At 53.3% G+C, this 21,488-nt stretch overlaps 1 pseudogene; it reads right to left on the bottom strand.

Annotated features, from left to right (window-relative positions):
* Positions 1–466: 466 nt before the first annotated feature.
* On the bottom strand, positions 467–18,861 carry LOC119975850 (annotated as a pseudogene).
* Between the last annotated feature and the right edge of the window lie 2,627 nt (positions 18,862–21,488).

Genomic DNA, 21,488 nt, shown 5'->3' with positions numbered 1-21,488 from the left:
TGGGATCACCCCCCACCTGGAGGTTCCCCTCCAAGTCACTCCCCATCCTGACTGGGAAATATATCAGCCGTTCCTTCAGTGTTGCCGGGTCCAAATCCTGGAGCTCCCTCCCTAACAGCACGGTGGGTGTACCTACACCTCAGGGACTGCAGCGGCTTCAAGACGGGATTTTCACAGTAACTTCATTTACTTGTGACAATAAAGATTTTTTTTAAAGTCCAGGCTAATGTTTATTTTCCCTCCTTTGTTTCTGATCCAATTCTCATTCAGTTGTGAAGAAAGGTGCTGCCTGAATTGTCAGATCAGCGAGTGTTTGAGCATTTTTTGTTTTTGGTATTCCTGCCAGTACCAGGTATCCAGCAGCAGGTGGCGATACTGCGCTGTAAAACTTTACTGTCTTTGTACAGCTCAACATCACCATCGTGTGGCTGAAATTGGCACTACAATGAACGGCCAGCAAAATTTCAGGATATTTAATTTCGTTTTTATTTTAATTCTCTGACATTTCTATTTGTGTTGTTGTTATTTACAGTCTGATTGAGATTTTACAATTTGGAAATTAAATGACTCATTTAGTACAACCTGTTGTCAACAGTGATTTCTGGGCAGGTCGGATCGCTCCCGCCCGAGATGGGCAAACGGACCTTTGTCAACGGACTTTTTTGGGACCTGGCAGCCTGAATCGGTGGAGGAGACGAAAGGGAAGAGGCTTCCTTTCCGGGGTATGGGCAGCTGGACTAGAAGTGGTCGAGTGGAGCGGCAAGGATCGAAGCGGGAGCAGCGGGGACCCCAGGCCGGGCGGCCAAGCATGGCGGACGGCGGGGACCGGGGAGCGGAGGCTCACTGGCCAAGGGAGGAGCAGATGGAGTTCTTCAAGAACTGCTTCGCCGAGCTGAGGAGGGACACGCTGGACCTGATGAGAGCGGTGATGGACCGAATGGTCGAGACACAGGCGGCCCAAGGGAAGGCGCTCAGGGAGGTCGAGGTGAAGCTTTCCAGTCAGGCGGGCACGGTAACGGAGCTGGAGCACGAGGTGGAGGAGCTGAACGCCCGTCAGAGGAGGATGCAGGAGCAGCTTGAAGAGCTGGGGAACAGAGCCAGGAGGCAGAATTTACGAATCGTTGGCCTCCCCGAGGGCTGCGAGGGGTCAGATGTGGGCGCATACGTGACGGGTATGCTTGAGGCGCTGATGGGACCGGAGGCCTTCCCTCAACCCCTGGAGTTGGATGGGGCACATAGAGCCCCCGCAAGGAAGCCCAGGACGGGCGACCGACCAAGGGCCTTGGTGGTCCGCTTTCACTGGCTTGCTGACAGGGAACGTGTGCTGCGATGGGCCAAGGCGGAGAGGAGCAGCAGATGGGAGAACTGCGAGGTGCGCATTTACCAGGACTTGGGAACGGAGCTGGCCAAGAGGCGTGCAGGGTTCATCAAGGTAAAGGCAGCCCTCTACAAAAAGGAGGTGAGGTTTGGAATGCTATATCCTGCAAAGCTTTGGGTTACGTTTGAGGAACTCCACTACTATTTTGAGACACCAGAACAGGTTTGGACCTTTATTAAAGACAAGAAGTTGGACTTGAACTAATGGGCACTTAGTTCTTTCAGTGCTGTACAGTGGCGGCGGCCTGTTAACTCAAAATTGCTCTGATTAGGACTTTTACTAAAAGAAGAAGCTGGACTGGAACTAAAGGACTTTGGGCTCTCAGAGCTTTTGTATGGCGGCGGTTTGTTAAACTATCCTGTACTGTAATGTTTTATCCAAGATTGTTTTCAGCCTGGACAGAGAGTGGGGGCTGGAGGGCACACTGTTTAGGGTCCTTTGGGGGGATTGCAATGGGGGAGAGGGGGGGGGGCTGTGCTTGGTACCTTTTGGCGCGAGATCGGGGCCTCTGATAGGGGGATGGGCTAGGGGCTAGTTACGGGACTTGAAAGGGCACGGTGGGACACAATTAGGTTAATGGGTCCCTGTCGGGTGGGGGGAGGGCCTGAGCGCTAGGACGGGAGACAGGTAGGCGCCAAGGGCAGGGGTCAATGTGGCTAGCGTAGGTCAGGGGGCACCAGGGAGATCGGAGGGGGGGGCGGGGCAGGCTAGGGCCAAGCGCAGGGCTGACCTGGCAGGTCAGGCCTTGGGGAGGAGGGGAGACTAGGCAGAGGGGGGTGGGGAGGGGGAAGAGGGTTAGGGCCACGTTAGTTAGTTTAGTTGAATACGGGTGGCATGGGCAAACAGAGCTGGCAGGGAAAGTGCCCTATGGAAGGATCTTTGGCTTCAACACTTATTAACATGTTTATTCTTTCCCAATGTTCGTTTTCACTATGTTAAGGCTCTTTGCACAGGGCCATGTTTCTCGCTGTAACTGTTACAAATTTGTGTTAAATAAAAAACTTTATTAAAAAAAACAGTGATTTCTGACCCCCGACCCCTGACCTTGTGATGTCAGTGATGATGTCACCACTCTGAGGCCCCGCCCCTTTTCGGGTCTCGATCAGAACCGGAGCAGATTCTCAGAAACTGGTTTTCATCCCAAGTCCAGAAGAAAGGATAAAGTTTCTCAGTGAATTTATTCCCAGTGAAGGTGTGGAGATGGGACTTGGTGTCCACGTTGTAAAATGAAAGTGTCCCAGACTCATAACTGAGATAAACTCCCACCTTCCCGGGGATCTGACCGACAGGGAGATGGGATCGAGGAGAGGAATTTATATAAATCAGATCCTCGCCCCGACCAATGGTCCAGAATCCAGTCTCTGGGATCAGTCTGATCCAGCCCTTCCTCTTCACAGACTCTGCGGCTACTCCCAGACTCCAGCCCTGATTCCCCGTCACCTCCACCTCCCAGTAATGTCTCCCCGATGTGAATCCCTCTGATCCCAGCACACAGTGACAGGACCAGTGTGTAAACCTCTTCCTGGTGTCAGGGAGACTCCTCTGGATCCCGATCCGTCTCAAACTCTTCAGATCCTCAGACACCTCGAGCCGGGGATTTGCTGTTTCCACATCCAGGGTCACAGAGACTGGGAGAAAAAACAGAAAATTAGAGACTCACTGGGGATCCGGGGGGGGGGGGGGGGGGGTGACTCACTGGGAATAGGGGGGAGAGACTCACTGGGGATCCGGGGGGAAAGACTCACTGGTGATCATGGGGGAATTACTGGGGATCAGGGGAGAGACTCACTAGGGATCGGGGGAGACTGACTGGGGATTGGGGGGGAGACTCACTGGGGATCGGGGAGAGACTCACTGGGGATCGGGGAGAGACTCACTGGGGATCGGGGAGAGACTCACCGGGGATCGGGGGAGACTCAGTGGTGATCGGGGAAGAGACTCACTGGGGATCTGGGGAGAGACTCACTGGGGATCTGGGGGAGAAACTCACTGGGGATCGGGGGGAGAGATTCACTGGGGATCGGGGGGAGAGACTCACTGGGGATCGGGGGAGAGACTCACTGGGGATCTGGGGAGGGACTCACTGGGGATCGGGGCAGACTCACTGAGGATCGGGGGGAAAGACTCACTGGGGATGGGGGAAAAGTCTCACTGGGGATCGGGGAGAGACTCACTGGGGATTGGGGGGGAGAGACTCACAGGGAATCGGGGGTGAGAGAGTTACTGGGGATCGGGGGAGAGACTCACTGGGGATCGGGGAGAGTGACTCACTGGGGATCGGGGGAGAGACTCACTGGGGATCGGGGGAGACTCACTGGGGATCGGGGGAGACTCACTGGGGATCGGGAGAGAGACTGGGAATCGGGGGGAGAGACTCACTGGGAATCGGGGGGGAGAGACTCACTGGGGATCGTAGGGGAGACTCACTGGGGATCGGTGGGAGAGACTCACTGGGGATCAGGGGGGAGAGACACACTGGGGATCAGGCGGAGAGACTCACTGGTGATCGGGAGAGAGACTCACTGGGGATCGGGGTGAGAGACTCACTGGGGATCGGGGGAGACTCACTGGGGATCGGGGAGACTCACTGGGGATCGTGGGGAAGAGACTCACTGGGGATAGGGGGAGAGTCTCACTGGGGATCGGGAGAGAGACTGGGAATCGGGGGGAGAGACTCACTGGGGATCGGGAGGAGACTCACTACGGATCGGGGGGAGACTCACTGTGGATTGGGGGGAGAGACTCACTGGGGATCAGGGGAGAGACTTACTGGGGATCGGGGAGACTCACTGGGGATCGTGGGGAGGCTAACTGGGGATTGGGGAGAGACTCACTGGGATAGGGGGAGAGATTCACTGGGGATCGGGGGAGAGACTCACTGGGGATCGGGGGAGAAACTCACTGGGGATCGGGGGAGACCCACTGTGGATCGGGGGAGACTCACTGTGGATTGGGAGAGAGACTGGGAATCGGGGGGAGAGACTCACTGGGGATCGGGGGGAGAGACTCACTGGGGATCGTGGGGAAGAGACTCACTGGGGATAGGGGGAGAGTCTCACTGGGGATCGGGAGAGAGACTGGGAATCCGGGGGGGAGAGACTCACTGGGGATCGGGAGGAGACTCACTACGGATCTGGGGAGAGACTCACTGTGGATTGGGGGGAGAGACTCACTGGGGATCAGGGGAGAGGCTTACTGGGGATCGGGGGAGACTCACTGGGGATCGTGGGGAGGCGAACTGGGGATCGGGGAGAGACTCACTGGGGATAGGGGGAGAGATTCCCTGGGGATCGGGGGAGAGACTCACTGGGGATCGGGGGAGAAACTCACTGGGGATCGGGGGAGACCCACTGTGGATTGGGAGAGAGACTGGTAATCGGGGGGAGAGACACACTGGGGATCGGGGGGAGAGACTCACTGGGGATCGTGGGGAAGAGACTCACTGGGGATCGGGGGGAGAGACTAACTGCGGATCGGTGGAGAGACTCACTGGGGATCAGGGGGAGGGACTCGCTGAGGATCTGGGGAAGATTTCTCCATTTTTGATGTGATTTCCTGTTCCTCAACATAAGCCGACCTGATGTGTGTGTGAGACTGTGTGTGTGTCTGTGTGTGTGTGTGAGAAAATAAACTAATCTCTTCTCAAATTTAGAAGTAGATCTCAACACCGAGATATTTCCGTTCTGCTCCATGGAAACAAATATGGCGGGTTCTCCGCTTCACGACACCAGAAGCGTGATCGGGCGGAGAATCGGGCGTAATGCACAAATCGAGGTTTGTGCCCGGCACTGATTCCGACGCCAGGCTCCAGTCCCTCCCTGGCGGTGAAATCAAAGTTTGTGCCCTGCAGCGGGCCCATGTAAAACCCTCATTGACATAGATTTAAATCTAATCAGCGGATTGGACACAGTATGCTCCGCCCTTCCACGATGCTCCGCCCCTCTCAGGTAGACGTCACGCGGGTGTGAATTAGTGCAAATATTTCCAAACGGGGACTGGGCTCCATGGCTGCTGAGGGGCAGAGAGAGGGTAATAAACTCTCAAAAAGCCTCAATAACTGTCGGACTTGCTGTGGGGGGGGGGGGCTGCCTGGGCCGGGGGGAGTAACGGGGAGCGACTTGGTGACAGGTCTGTGCACTCGGGGTGTCCCCCTCGGGATCGGGGTGGCCTGGCTCAGACCCCCATTGCTGCAGTCTGGGTTTTAAACACACCCCTTTGCTGCTTCTCACAGGCCCCTGGCTGCTCACTCTGCTGACTGCTCACTGTGTCCTGGAAATGTTCACAGAGCCTCTGGTCATTTGGGAACCCACCCAGGCCGCCCCTCTGGAAAGCCTCAGACCCCGGCTGAGCCATCACCGGGATGGGCGTGGCCAAGCTCAATCAGTCACACACCAGGTGCTGCCACTCCTCAGTTCCCTCATCAGAAGCTCAGCCCCACTGCAGGGGAAGCAGGGGAATAGCAGAGCTCACCCCAAACAAAGGACACATGCACCGTGGCCTTTGGCACCCTCCCTGGCACACTGCCCCTCTCAGGGCAGAGGCCTCACCAGTCACACTATCAGCCAGCCCACCCCTCAGGACCACCAGCTGTCTCCAAGCCCTGCCTGCCCACCGCGCCCCTGCTCCCATCCACCCTGCCCCCGGACAGGTTGTAACAACCTGTGTGTCACACCCAGGACCCACATCACACTGCAGCTAAGCTCCCAGCAGACACACACTTCCCTGCCTCACCCCCATCTGTAGGACCTGCCCACACACAAGCCTCTAAGCATGGAGGCGATTGGTGGCACACGGTGACCCTCTCCACCCCACAACCAGGTGCCACCCTGCTGGTGGGATAACACACGGCCCACCCAGTGAGGAGACCCACAGTAAACCCCACTGGAGGAAACAGGACACGGGCCAGAGAGCCTGTCGCTGACACGGGTTTCGTCACCCACCGGTACCCCTGTCGACAGGGATGGTCGGTGAGGATAGAGCCTCCCCACATCACAGGCCCGGTGCCCCTCACTGATGGGGGCAGGGGTGCAGTGCGGACAGCAACATATCGGGGGGAGCGGCTGAGGGGTGGGGGTGGGGGTTGTGGGGACATGTGGAGGGTGGAGCTGAAGTACAACTCAGGGTCACCGTGTAGCCTGTTGGATCGGGATGGGTTCGGGAATACTCATCGTGCTAACATGTCGTCTCTATTCCCTCCCTGCGTAGAATGAATTTTGGAGCGGAGCCAGGAATGCTCGCTATCTACCTGGCCGCAGCTCCCGTTACGGACACACGGAGGCTGGAGGCACAGGGCCTGCTCAGGGAGGATCCTGCACAAGAGGAGCCGGCCCCAGAAGAGCAGGGCCCAGCCGGTAAGGCTCGAGTGCCGGCCGTCCAACAGGCCGAGGAGGAGGTGTGAAGGAGGCACCGCATCAGGGCACGTGTTTACCATCGGCGCCTGTCCTTCGAGGAGCTGCCGGACCGCCTGTGCCGCCGAAGACATCGGCTAACCAGTGAGACCAGGTGCCACCTGTGCCAGGCGGTGGTGCAGCTGGCACTGCTGGGGTTTGGAGGAGGCCACCTGCTCCCGGTGGCCATCACGGTGACGGTCGCCCTGAACCTCTCTGTCTCTGGGACTTTCCAGGGGCCGAGTGGGGACCTGTCTGGGATCTCGCAGACATCGGCTCACAGGTACATCCGCGCGGTGACGGGTGCCCTATGCACCCGGGCAGCGGACTATATAACCTTCAGTCTAGACCAGGCACAGCAGGATGCCCGGGCAGCAGGATTTCCCTCCATCGCTGGCATGCCCCAGGTCCAGGGGATGATCGATGGTACGCATGTCCCTCTACAAGTACCGGATCATCACGGGGGGCCCTTCATCAATAGGAAGGGCTTCCACTCCCTGAATGTGCAGTTGGTGTGTGACCACCAGCTGGACATCACACACATCTGCCCCCGATACCCAGGCAGCGGGCACGACGCTTACATCCTGGCGCACTCGTCGGTTCCCGGCACCTTCGAGGTGCTCCCTCAGGTGAGGGGTTGGCTCTTTGGCGACAAGGGTTAACTGCTGAGGTCATGGTTAATGACACCTGTCCAGAGGCCCCAGACCGACGCGGAGACCCGTTATAACGAGGCCGATGCAGAAACCTGGAGCGTCATTGAGCGGAGCATCGACATCCTCAAGAAGCCATTCCAATGGCTGGACCGCTCTGGTGGGAATCTGCAATATAGCCCCAGGAGGGTCTCTAACATCCTGCTGGCCTGCTGTGTCCTTCATAACATCAGCCAGCAGAGGGCGACATGCTGGAGGAGGAAGGACGCCCGGGCTGACAGGACAGGCCGCCCAACGTGTGCTCCAGGGCCGCCGCACACGGGACAACCTCATCACCTCTCAATTGGCCAACTAGGGTCACCGGCAGCTCCCCCGCCCTGTCCGACCTCCCATACCATCCCCCCCAACTTCCATGTGGTGCCCTTTCCTCAAAGCCACTAACACCTTCCCCATCCCTCCTCTCTTCACTCCACCTTCCCATCCCTCCTCCCTTCACTCCACCTTCCCCGTCCCTCCTCCCTTCACTCCACCTTCCCCGTCCCTCCTCCCTTCACTCCACCTTCCCCTTCCCTCCTCCCTTCACTCCACCTTCCCTGTCCCTCCTCCCTTCACTCCACCTTCCCCGTCCCTCCTCCCTTCACTCCACCTTTCCCGTCCCTCCTCCCTTCACTCCACCTTCCCCGTCCCTCCTCCTTTCACTCCACCTCCCCTGTCCCTCCTCCCTTCACTCCATCCCACTACCCCAGTTCCCCCTCCCTCCCTCCGAGGGTCCTACCAGTATCCCCACAGGGTGTTGGCGCTGGGTTGGCAGTATCAGCGGGTCTTGTCCACGGGACGGAGGATGATGACGACTCGCTGGGAGATGAGCTCTGGATCTCCTCATCGTTTGACACAGTCTCACTCCTGCCTTTAGGATCACATTCCACTGTCCGCCTGGGTCATCCCTGCATGTGTGCCGGCCAATCCATCTCACAGGCCCATATAGCTTGTGGGGAGGGGGTTTCGGGAGATAGTGAGTGGTAACGGCTCACTCACTGGGTAAGCTGACATACACGGCGGCCTCACACTTCTGGCCCCGTTTCCTGCCACCTCTCACTGAGGGTGACGCCAGGTTCAAGTGTCCTGGGGCCCTGCCCCCGCCATACATCCCAGAAGCTCGATACCTGTCCGGGCTACAGCTGCTTCCTGGGATCGGGCAGCCCTCCGACCGCTCGCTCCCTCGGGAGTCCCTGCCTCCACCTGATGTGCTGCAGCCTGTGTGAAGTGAGCACCAGAAGGTGACCCAGGAGCCTCTTCACTAAAATGCCCCCCGAGGTGATAGTCTCTGCGATGGTGGAGGGTGCAGGTGACAGCAGTGACGAGGAAGTCGGTGTCTTCCCCGGACTGGTGCTCCGGGGTGTTCTGGGGATGTGGCTGGGGGTCAGCGACCCCGGACGGCCCGGCCTCGTCTGATGGTGATCCCGCAAGACCAAAGACAAGAGACACGGTGAGATCTTGGGAAGGAGAGGTCTGTGGGAGAGGGGGTCACTCAGTTGCTGTTGGGACATCAGCTTTGCATTGGGCTCTCACTTGGTTACCACATGCCGACCTCTGTTTCTGAGACGGCCCTTTCCTCTGCCTCGCCCGCGAGCTCCATCGCCTTCTGTTCCCCGGGGGTTTGCACTCTCAGGTCTGGGATGCCCCCGCCGGTTTTCTGCCACTCCCGGTGATTGAGGGTCACCTTGTCCTCGGGAACACATAAAGGACATGGTGAGACGCATGGAGGTGAGTTCTACGGGAGGTCTGTAGCTGGTGGCATGTGTGTGCCAGGCACCAGGCCAAAGAGGACAATACAGGTGTTGGGGTTTGGTGCAGGGTGGGGTGTGAGGGAGATGCAGGCAGGTGGGTTGTGAGGAGTGAGGGACAGGAGTGATGCCAGGGACACAGAGGTGGTGACTCACCCGAGCTGCCCTCAGGAGATCGTTCATCGTTTGTCGGCACTGGGCCCCAGTCCTCCTGGTGAGGTTGGCAGCACTGACCATCTCTGCCACCTCCTCCCAGGCCCTGTTGATGATGGTGGGCTTGGGTCTCCTGCCCACCCTGGGGAAGAGGGTGTCCTGCCTCTGCTCCACCACGTCCAGCATGCGATTGGCCACTGACTCAGAAAGTCTGGGGGCAGGTCTCCGTGGAGCCACCTTCTTGGCTGGAATGGGAGTGTTTGGGGAGCGGAGCGTTTATAAACAGCTCCAGCTTGTCAGGCTCTCCAGCGCTAATTCAGGCCCCAGCGAATCAGACACCAGCGGGAATGGGAATTGCTCTGATTCCCGGGGGAAGAGCACTGGCTCATTTGCATGTCCTGACTCGCTTCCTGAATAGCGCCCCCAAGGGAACGGGAAGAGCCGCAATTCAGTCCCCACGGCAACACTCAGGGCGCGATCCAATGGCCACGCTGCGCCCGAAAAGCAGCTCACCGCGGCTCAGCGTGGACGATAAAAGCCGGGGAGACCGCCGGTCTCGGGATCTACCCGGCTCACAACGTCCCGTGACATCTAACGTGATCTCTCGAGACGTTGTGATGTGAATCCTGCCCATTGTGGGCGGGGTCACTTTGCAGAAATTGACATATTAAAGCGAGGCAGCTGGTCTTTTCCTCAGTTTCCCGAGGTGTGGGATCAATCTCCCTTCCCCTCAGAGACCTCAGGCGGGCGCCGTTCGGTACTGATTCCACAAACAGGTACCAGGCAGAACGGCATCGTGGGGGTCTCCCAGGGGATCAGAGGCTCCCAGGGGCACGCCCACTGGGCAGGGTACCTGTCACGATATGCAGACATGCAGATAATGATATACAGACTGAAGGATCTCAATAAGAATATAATGCGTGAACACTACCCCATCCCGAAGCGGGAGGAACTCACCAATCAGATGGCACACGCACGTTCTTTCACCAAGTTAGATGCGTCACATGGATTCAGGCAAATCCAGCTGGATGAGTCCAGCAGGAGGCTCTGCACCTTCAACACACCGTTTGGCAGACACTGCTATAACCGCATGCCGTTTGGCATTGTCTCGGCATCAGAGATCTTCCATCGCATCATGGAGCAGATGGTGGAGGGTATTGAAGGGGTTCGTGTGTACGTGGACGACATCATCATATGGCCCACGACCCCTGAAGAGTATGTTTCCCGTCTCCAGCAGGTATTCCGCCGTGTCCATGCCAATGGCCTGAAGCTGAACAGGTCCAAATGTTGCTTTGACATGTCGACACTCAAGTTCCGAGGTGACCAGATCTCTCAGCAGGGCGTGCGCCCGGACACAGACAAGGTCAAGGCCATCAAAGCCATGAAGGTCCCTGAAGACAAGAAGGCGGTGTTGCGCTTCCTGGGCATGGTCAATTTTCTGGGCAAGTTCATCCCAAACATGGCCTCACACACCATGGCCCTACGAAACCTGGTGAAAAAGTCCACTGCCTTTGAGTGGAAGGCAGCACAGGGAGACAAAGATCTCGACAGATGCGAGCCAGGATGGCATCGGTACGGTGCTGCTTCAACGCGATAGCACTTCATCCTGGGCACCAGTAGCCTGTGCATCAAGGGCCATGATTCCCCTTCAAAACAAGGTATGTGCAAATAGAGAAGGAATGCCTGGGTCTTCGGTGCTATGTCTTTTCGTCCGACGTCATTTCGTCCAACGACACTTCGTCCACGTCTTTTGGTCCAACGTCTTTTGGTCCTATGTCTTTTTGTCCGATGATTTTTTTAATCAAATACTTTTTGTGACTTGTTACGTTTCTTTGTCCGATGATTTTTTTTGTCAAAGACTTTTTGTAACTTGACTTTTTGTAAATAGAAATCAAGGTATAATATCTTCTCTAATGCACATAGCAAGGTATAATATGTAATAAAGGATTTTTATTACTGGTCTCTTTCCTTTAACAAGCCTCGTTAAAGGATAGTTATTATCGTTCTCTTTCCTTTAACGAGCCTCGTTAAAGGATAGTTATTATCGTTCTCTTTCCTTTAACTTGTCCATGAAGTTAAAGGTAGCAATTTTCCACAGGTCTTTGCATTACTGCCGAATAAAAGAAAGCAGACATACGAATTATTTTTTGACCAATTGAAAATTATGCATACTAATGCAGATCCGATTGATATCATGGCAGATTTCGAAGTTGCAGTTCACAAGGCAATTAATTCATCATTCCTTAATTCATCTGTCGTGGCATGTTTGTTTCATTTGAGCCAATCAGTGTTTCGAAAAACTACAGATTTAGGCCTCAAAGAAAAATACGATACAGACTCTGAATTCTGTCTTAAAATTCGATGTTTTTCAGCATTAGCTTTCCTCCCCGTTGAAGATGTCGAAGAGGCTTATGAAGATTTGATAGACGATGAAGAAATACCTGCTGAATTCATCGTTTACTTCGACTTGACTTACATAGGCATTGTGAGAGGACGTGGTGCTAGACGAAGGAGAGAAACACCTACATTCCCGACAGCTGTATGGAATGTTAATCAGCGTGTTCTACAAGATCTACCGAGAACAAATAATGCTGCTGAGGGGTTTCATTCTGCGATAAAGCGTTCGGCGGGTGGAGCTCATTTGAATATTTGGAGGTTAATCAAAACTCTGAAGGAAGAGGAATGGTTCATAATAGGCAAAAAGGCTCAAATTCTTCGGGGAGATCAGTCGACTTCATGTACGCGATATAAGAAAATAACTGAACGCCTCAAAAGATTGGTCGTTGAATATGATTCTACAACAAAAATTGATTTTTTGAGGAATGTTGCATACAATTTGCATCAATTTTAAGTAATTAGTAAACTTTTAGATTTTTTAACTACATTTTCCAACTGTATTTTCTAAGTGATATGATATCTTTCAGGAATTTTCCTGAAATTAGTAAACTTTTAGAATTTTTAACTGCATTTTTCAACTTCTGCTGTATTTTACTTGCATTTTATCAATTAAATTCTCATAGTAAACTTTTAGATTTACTTGCTGTATTGTACTTGCATTTTATCAATTAAATTCTCATTGAAGAGATTATACCTTGTTTTCTACGGAGTTTATTTGTAATTGTATAATTGGACAAAAAGACGTTGGACCAAAAGACGTGCGGACAAAAAGACGTTGGACCAAAAGACGTGGACGAAGTGTCGTTGGACGAAGTGACGTCGGACGAAAAGACGCGACACGGGGTCTTCTCACTGGCAATCTCAAGTTTCACGACTATGTCTACGGCCTGCAGACATTCACAGTCGAGACGGATCATAGGCCTCTGGTCCACATTATCCACAAGGACCTGAACGACATGACGCCTCGGTTGCAGCGCATCCTCCTTAAACTCAGAAGGTACGACTTTGACTTAGTGTACACGCCTGGCAAGGAGCTCATCATCGCTGATACATTGTCCCCCTCCCTCACATTGCCTAGTGAACCGCTGGAAATCATCCGGCAGATTGAATCACAGGTGCAGCTGTGTGCTAGCACCCTCCCGGCGTCTGATGAGAAGGTGGTTCGTATCCGCGAGGAGACAGCCAAAGACCCCCTCTTGGAGCGTGTCATGCACCACCTCGCCAATGGCTGGCAGAAAGGGCAGGGTCCTCAGTTTTACAATGTAAAGGATGACCTGACGGTGAGAGATGGTATCCTCCTCAAGCTGGACCGGATTGTCATTCCACTCAGTCTCCAGAGCTTGGTGCTCTGCCAAATCCATGAGGGACACCTGGGTGTCGAGAAGTGCAGATGCAGAGCCGGACAGGCTGTCTACTGGCCCGGTATTAGCCAGGACATCTCAAACATGGTCCTCAACTGTGCGAACTGTCAACACTTCCAGCCAGCACAGAGCAAGGAGACGCTCCAGCAGCATGAAATCTAGACCTCCCTGTGGTCCAAGGTTGGCATCGACCTTTCGTGCGAATGGTCGTGACTACGTTTTGAATATTGACTATTTCTCGAACTACCCTGAAGTCGTGAAGCTCTCAGACCTCACATCTCGGACCATCATCAAGGCCTGTAAGGAGACGTTTTCCCAGGCATGGTATCCCACACTGTCATGAGCGACAATGGCCCGTGCTTCAACAGCCACGAGTGGTCTATGTTGCCAAGTCATACCATTTCAAACATGTAACTTCCAGCCCACACTATCCACAGTCCAATGGGAAGGTTGAAAATGGGGTGCACATTGTGAAACAGCTCATCTGCAAGGCCACGGATTCTGCTTCTGACATCTACCTTGCGCTGCTTGCGTACAGGGCATGTCGCCGGCTCAACTCCCAATGAACAGGGACCTGCGGACGACACTTCCAGCCATACACTTGCCCAACCTGGCTCACCTCCCGGTGCTGCAGAAGGTGCAGCAGCTCCGAAACCAGCAAAAGCAGGGCTATGATGCTCATGCCACTGATTTGCCCGTGTTATCCCCGGCAGACACTGTCAGGATCAAGATACCGGATGGTGGCTGGTCAGCTCCAGCTGTCGTTATTCGACAGGCAGCGCCCCGCTCGTATGTTGTACGTATGGCTGATGGTTCTGTTGTGAGATGAAACAGACGGGCACTGTGCAAAGTTGCCTGCCCGCAACCGCTTTCTTCTCCATTTCCGTCTGTTGTTTTGCCACCTCCTGATACCTCGAACTACGAGGCCAGCAGTCAGGCTTCTATCCCGCCTGTCAAGGCCCCGTCGTCCCCACCACCACCTCTCCGGTGGTCGACAAGGATCAGACGCAAGCCCCAGAGACTGGACTTATGAACATTTGTTTTGTTTGCTATATTCTGTTTTCTCACATTAGACAGCTGTCTTCACATGTAAATACGTTCACATATGCCACCGCTTGTAAAGATGTTAATATATGCCACCACATGTAAGTACGTTCCCATATGCCATAAAAAAAGGGGAGATGTTGCGATATGCAGTATGCAGATAATGATATACAGACAGGCAGCTAATGAACACAGAGAACAGGACATGACCAATGGGCAGGCAGGACACTGAGGGGTGGTATCTCACTGTAAAAGGCACGAGGCACTCACACTCCGCCTCTTTCCACTGATGAACATCTACAGAGTGAGTCAGGGTGTATGTACAGTATCACACCTCCAGCACGTGGCTAAGAGCTAGTCTGGTTCAGTCAGACAGAGTAACCACATTTAGGTTCGCAGAGAGTCGAACTCATAGAGAACTGTGCTAACTGTGCTACTGGTTCAATAAATCAGATTGAACTCACTTCAGGGTCTGGAGTATCTTTTGGGGAAAGCTGCATCCAGTTGCAGCCTGTGTTATCCCAGAGTACATAACACATCAGTACCCTGACACTGCTGGTGCCACCCAGGCACCCTACCACTACCAGCCTGGCATTGCCAAGGTGCCCAGGTGGCACGGCCAACCTGATTCTCCACAGACAAACCTCTACCTTAATCCTCTCCCTGGATGTATAAAAGATATTCATCCAGAGTGAGTGCAATGTTTCCTCAAGACAATTGAGAAAATGGGCTTTGCTGACACTTTCAGGAAATGGATTGCAATCCAGGGCTTGTTCCCCAGGTCCACAGTGAAGACCAGCTGACTCCATCCCCCTCACCACTCCTCCTCCCTCAACAGGCAGACAAAGCCTCATTCCCAGGCTTCCTGTCCTAACCTTGGCCATGGACATGAGTCTGGTCCACAAGGTGGAGATGTATCAGGAGGATGAGGATTGTAGAGGAGGAAAGGTTCAGCTGGGAATGGCGGAGTTTCCACTTGCTGAAGTTTGTAAAGTATCGATGGGTTCTGGAGACAGAGCTCCATCTGAGAGTTCCTGTATTGGTGATGTTTAGGGAGCTGACAGTTTCAGCTGACCAAGCTGAGAATGATTTTTAGAAAGTGGATTAGTTGCATGAATCAGACTTTAATTCCAATCAGGACCATTTTTATCCTCATTTCTTTATAACAAAGCCCTTAAACATTCTCTCTGCCGACGGATTCTCCGTTGCGCCGGCAGCGCTCCCACGCCCGCGGGTTTCCCGGCGGTGTGGGGTGGCCACAATGGGCAATCCCATTGGCAGGTGGCAGAGACGGAGAATCCCGCTGCCGGTGAGGGCCGCCGCCCAGGAAAAGGGGGCTGGCGGGCCGGAGAATCCCGCCCGGTGTCTGTGATATTTATATGGATAATGATTCAAATATAAGATATAAATCAGGACAGAGGAACTTATCTGAGTTTTACCAGGGTTAATGACATCCAGCATTTCTCTCCACATGAGGAACGGTAAAGGGCTGTTGAATTTCCCGATGGACAGGACACCATCTGCTAGTGACAGCTTTTTACCCTCATCGCTAATCCTGTAAATATTAAAGAGTTGATTATAAATTGACCATAAACACTTTGCTGAGTAATTTTACCAACTTGCCCTGAGTTTCAGTAAAGTTCATGTCCTACCTCCTCTTCCCAGATGCTCCCTCCTGAAATAAACAAAACACAAATCTGAGTTGACAGAGACGGACTGTCTATATCCAGAAAGCAGAAATAACCCTCACATTGTTACAAGCTGCTGAGAATTGACAATTCCCATTGCTGCAGACATGGAATAGAAAGAGGATGTTCCACAAAGGATATTGAAGCACAGGAGAAAGTATCAAAAAGATTGACAGCAACTGAGAGGCTTCAACTAACAGCAAAGATTGATCAACTTTACTGTAGAAAAGAGAAGACCTGATAGAGATCTTTCAAATGATGAAAGGGGCCGGGTTTGAGAGATTCAGTGAAGATGTTTCCACTTGTAGAGAATCCAGAAATAGGGATAGAAACATAATCTAGTTACAAATAAACCCAATCGGGAGTTCAGGAGAAACTTCTTTCCCGAGAGAGTGATGAGAATGTGGACCTGACTATCACACGGGTTGGAATTTACTCCAGTCTGTCACAGCAGTGAGCATGGTGTCCGGACATAGGGAATCACACGGGAGGTCACGGATCAGTCTGTCGATGGCAGGAAAACCTCCCGGGATTAAGTCAGAGTCGGGAAGGGGTCAATGTACCGGACTAGGGGCAGGAAGTTAATTATTCTCATTAATGAGTCTGTGAAACCAGTTTAAACCTGATTTCAGCATCATTAACTGCTGCTTTTTCAATTCAGTTTAAACCCCATGGGTTGGATTTTATGAGGGTCCCACTTCCCGTGATCGGGAACGCCGTGACCCTGGGATTGAAAATGACTGTGTAAAGAGATTGAAGGGCGCTGAGCACTGACCCTCCAGCAGGATGGCTTCAGGAAATGTGTTTGTGATATTCCGATAAGAATCATCATTAAAAGGACAAGATCCAAGGGTCTGGCACTGCAGTCAAGAAGGAGGGTCAAGAACGGTCAACCTGGCTCCCGGGCCTACAATTCACACCAGAAGGAGCAGCCGGGTGGGGAATTGGAATTTATCAGCCAAATCCCAGGGGGATTGGGGCTGAGGTTTTCAAAATAACTTCAGGGTAACAACCAAATCCTGGGGGGATTTGGGTTTGAATTGAGGAAGGTTTGGGCTGAAATGTGGGGTTTTGTCTGTGGATTTTCAGGAGAGGCTTTTTAATAAGTTGTGGTGATTTGTGTGTTTATGTGGAAGCCGAGGTTAAATTGTGGAGGGATTTAAATCAGAAAAACCAATTAAATGCTGTGTAATGTTATTTACACTAGTTTAGAGCTCTTTGTATTCGGTGTTGGGAGTGTTTTTACTAAACAACAAGTTTGTGGTTGAGCCAATCCCCGTGTCTGTGTAATTTTGTTTGTTATAAAATCCTTGAGTCAAGAACCATCAGTCAGAGGAAACGGGAGTGTGAACCTCTGACAGTCCCTCAATCAGGTACACAGTGCAACTGAACAAGGGCATTCCCTCTATCCTCAATCCCACCACCTCTCGCTCACCCCCTCCCAGAATCTCATCAGTAATCCCAACAGGGTTTGATTTTCAGGCTTCCCGTATTGTGAGACCCCTGCTCATTGCTGGGGGAATACCAGAGACAGCAGGATGAGAACATTAATTGCCCTGTTAAGGGGCTGAATTGGTTACAGGAAGGCTATCCCACAAGACTTATCACCACGGACTTAATCTGTGTAGAGATGGAAAGACAACAGAAACTCCACACAGTGTCATTCCCCATGTCCCCTTCCACTCACCCCACACCCTGACTAAATGTACCCTGGGGAGGAACAGCATTAAATTCCACCCACCCAGGGAAAGCCAGGGATACATTTAAGGAGAAGCTGGATAAACACATGAGGGAGAAAGGAACAGAAGGATATATTGACAGGGAAATGAAGTAGGATGGGAGGAGGCTCATGTGGATCATGTTGTGACTGTGAACTTTCACTGAACTAAACTGAAATATAATCCCTCACCTTCAGAAATCTCACTCCGTCTTTTTGTTCCAACTGCTTTTCCAACTTTGAGAGTTTCTCCTCAATAGAATTTAAATTCTCCTGAATTTCACAAAGATTTTCCTCCATTGTTTTTAGAATTTGTTCCTCTTCTTCGCTGAGATCTCGGATTAAACGCTGCTCTTTCTCAGTGAGAATCTGGTGCATTTTAGTGAACTCGGATGTGATGTGGCTCTGCAGACTGACCGACTGTTTCTAAAAGAAGAAACATTAAAAATAATATGTTTCTGTCATAAAAACAACAAAATAATGAATTAAGTTTGGAAGCTCAGCACAGGGAGACTTTACCCTAATTTGGGAAATCTTCTGTTTCTGCTGCTGCTCCATTTCTAGAACCGTCGATTTCTTCTGTGTGAGAGAATCTAAGGAAGATTTCACCCCATCCTGGGATTGGGAGAGAAAATCAGAAAATAAAAGTGTTAGATCCTGAAAATGTGATCAAATAATCAGGGGATCAAATCTGTTCCCTTTTACCTTGCAGATTTCAACAGCTTCTTTAATCGGGATGAAGCGGTGTGATCTGTGTTTCTGTGAAACTACACAAATCACACAGATCAATTTCTTGTCAGTTTCACAAAACAGCTTCAGTTCTTCCTGATGTTCCTCACAGTAAAGTTTACTTTCCTTCTGTTTCCGATTCAGCTTTAATTTTCGAGCTTTCGCAGCCAGATTCACTAAGGCCCGATTGGCTCTGAGGATTCTTTCTGGAAACTCCTGTCGACATTCCGGGCAGGAGTTTCTCTCCTTCTTTTCCCAACGCTGGGTGATACAGGAGCGGCAGAAATTGTGTCCACACTCCAGTGAAACCGGATCAGTGAAGTAATCAAGACAAATGGGACAAATTGCATCCTCGGACAAACTTTCCTCCTGTTGTCTAGAAGCCATGTTCACACTCAGCACTTCCTGATTCAAACCACTTTCAGTTCCAATGTTCCTGCTCTGCTGCTGAACACATTCAGTTCAGTAATTCCCTCATGACGTTCACTGCAATCCTCAAGGAATTAATGTTATTTACTGCTCTAGCTACCACCCACTTTGAGACCTGGAGACAAAGCCAAAGCAGAATTAAGAATAAACATGGTGAGAGGGACCAACAGGGAATAATTGAAGGAAAATAATGCAGGCGCTGGAAATCCGAAATAGAAACAGAAAATGCTGGGAAAACGAATCCAATCTGGCAGCATCTGTGGGGAGAGAAAGAGAGTTAATGTTACAATTCTATATGACTCTTTTTCAGAGCTGATTATTCTCTGGGAATAATTGAACCCAGGCGATGAGAGTGAAGGTCTGTTAGTGGTGGGGGTGGGTGGAGAGAGGATGGGAGGAGGTGGGGATTTTGTCCTGTGAGTGACTGGCAGCCTGCTGCTCTCCTTCATTAACTTCTGTCTCAAAGCAGCCCCAGGCATGGATGGTCAATTGTGTTTTACTTTTGATGTACCATCAATTGAACACGAGATGAGTTGCTGGACAAAAGTATGGCTTTAATCAGCTAGATGTTAATCCTGCGGTCGATTACAGTATAAGGACGACCGCCGGAAGTACTGGGTATTTATACCCCGCCACCACTCAGCCTCTCGACCAATCGGGGAGCCGTCACATGACTGGTCTCAACCAACCGGTCAAGAGGCACATGACCGGTTGGTTGCAGGATGTGCAGGAGGCCGTGCAGGATGTTGGGGTGGCCGGAGCGGCCGTGCAGGGTAAGCCGGTGTTCTGCACCAATGGCAGGCAGCTATGCTAATCATACCACCACAACTTTGTGGGAAACACAAACTGAAACATATTGTCCAGCTCCTCCTGACCTGTCCCTTTACGTAAACCCCGCCTGACTCCAGCTCAAGTTAGATATTTGGTAGTTAGGGTGGTGTTTATTTATTATAAATATGTTTGACTGAAATTTATATTATATCACTGTGAAAATTAAGATTTATCTGATAAAAATCAGCTTTGCAGAATTACAAGGTTGTTTGAATTTTTTCCATGAATAATATTTGAATTGATTCACTTTCTTTTGGTGGAGTTTGTGGCTGCTGAGTACTGGGTGAGTGTGATTGTTGGGTTTTTATTCATTCATTGGATTTGGGTGATTCTCACATCACATTTATTGATGTTTAATTGCCCTTCTCGATGCAGTCAGTGAGTATCCAGAATTACCAAGCGGCCGTGCAGGATGTTGGGGTGGCCGGAGCGGCCGTGCAGGGTGCTGGGGTGGCCGGAGCGGCCGTGCAGGATGTTGGGGTGGCCGGAGTGGCCGTGCAGGGTGTTGGGGTGGCCGGAGCTGCCGTGCAGGGTGTTGGGGTGGCCGGAGCGGCCGTGCAGGGTGCTGGGGTGGCCGGAGCGGCCGTGCAGGGTGTTGGGGTGGCCGGAGCTGCCGTGCAGGGCGTTGGGGTGGCCGGAGCTGCCGTGCAGGGTGTTGGGGTGGCCGGAGCTGCCGTGCAGGGTGTTGGGATGGCCGGAGCTGCCGTGCAGGGTGTTGGGATGGCCGGAGCTGCCGTGCAGGGTGTTGGGGTGGCCGGAGCTGCCGTGCAGGGTGTTGGGGTGGCCGGAGCTGCCGTGCAGGGTGTTGGGGTAGCCGGAGCTGCCGTGCAGGGCGTTGGGATGGCCGGAGTGGCCGTGCAGGGTGTTGGATTGGCCGGAGCGGCCGCGCAGGGTGTTGGGGTGGCCGGTGCTGCCATGCAGGGTGTTGGATTGGCCGGAGCGGCCGCGCAGGGTGTTGGGGTGGCCGGAGCTGCCGTGAAGGATGTTGGGGTGGCCGGAGCGGATGTTGGGGTGGCCGGAGCTGCCGTGAAGGGTGTTGGGGTGGCCGTGCAGGGCGTTGGGTTGGCCGGTGCGGCCGCGCAGGGTGTTGGGGTGGCCGGAGTGGATGTTGGGGTGGCCGGAGCGGATGTTGGGGTAGCCGGAGCTGCCGTGCAGGGTGTTGGGGGGGCCGGAGTGGCCGTGCAGGGTGTTGGGGTGGCCGGAGCTGCCGTGCAGGGTGTTGGGATGGCCGGAGCTGCCGTGCAGGGTGTTGGGGTGGCCGGAGCGGCCGTGCAGGGTGTTGGGGTGGCCGGAGCGGCCGTGCAGGGTGTTGGGGTGGCCGGAGCTGCCGTGCAGGGTGCTGGGGTGGCCGGAGCGGATGTTGGGGTAGCCGGAGCTGCCGTGCAGGGTGTTGGGGGGGCCGGAGTGGCCGTGCAGGGTGTTGGGGTGGCCGGAGCTGCCGTGCAGGGTGTTGGGATGGCCGGAGCTGCCGTGCAGGGTGTTGGGGTGGCCGGAGCGGCCGTGCAGGGTGTTGGGGTGGCCGGAGCGGCCGTGCAGGGTGTTGGGGTAGCCGGAGCTGCCGTGCAGGGCGTTGGGGTGGCCGGAGCGGCCGTGCAGGGAGTTGGGGGGAATGGGGAGGGGGGGAGGGGCTGGCTACGTGGGGTGGGGGGGGGTGGAGGGGCGTTGGAGGGAATGGGGAGGGGAGGAGGCTGTGTGTGTGGGGGGGGGTTGCGGGGGGGTGCTGATTATTTGTTCATTTGTGTCAGAGTTTGCCGATGTTCAGTTTCTCAGAGGTTTGCTAGTTTAAACAATAAACATTCGTTCTGTTCTGGCTGTGCTGTGTTGGTAGATTGGCAGAGGTCAGGCAGAGGTCAGAGAGATCACCTGCTGCCCCTTTGCCTGAACAAGCTGATGCTGGAAAGGCAATGTCTGCCACAATGCCACATGGGAAGTTGCTCCTT

Source organism: Scyliorhinus canicula, chromosome 13 (assembly GCF_902713615.1).
Source record: "Scyliorhinus canicula chromosome 13, sScyCan1.1, whole genome shotgun sequence".
NCBI lineage: Eukaryota > Metazoa > Chordata > Chondrichthyes > Carcharhiniformes > Scyliorhinidae > Scyliorhinus > Scyliorhinus canicula.
The sequence above is the reverse complement of the archived record's forward strand: the minus strand, read 5'-3'. Positions and strand labels throughout refer to the sequence as shown.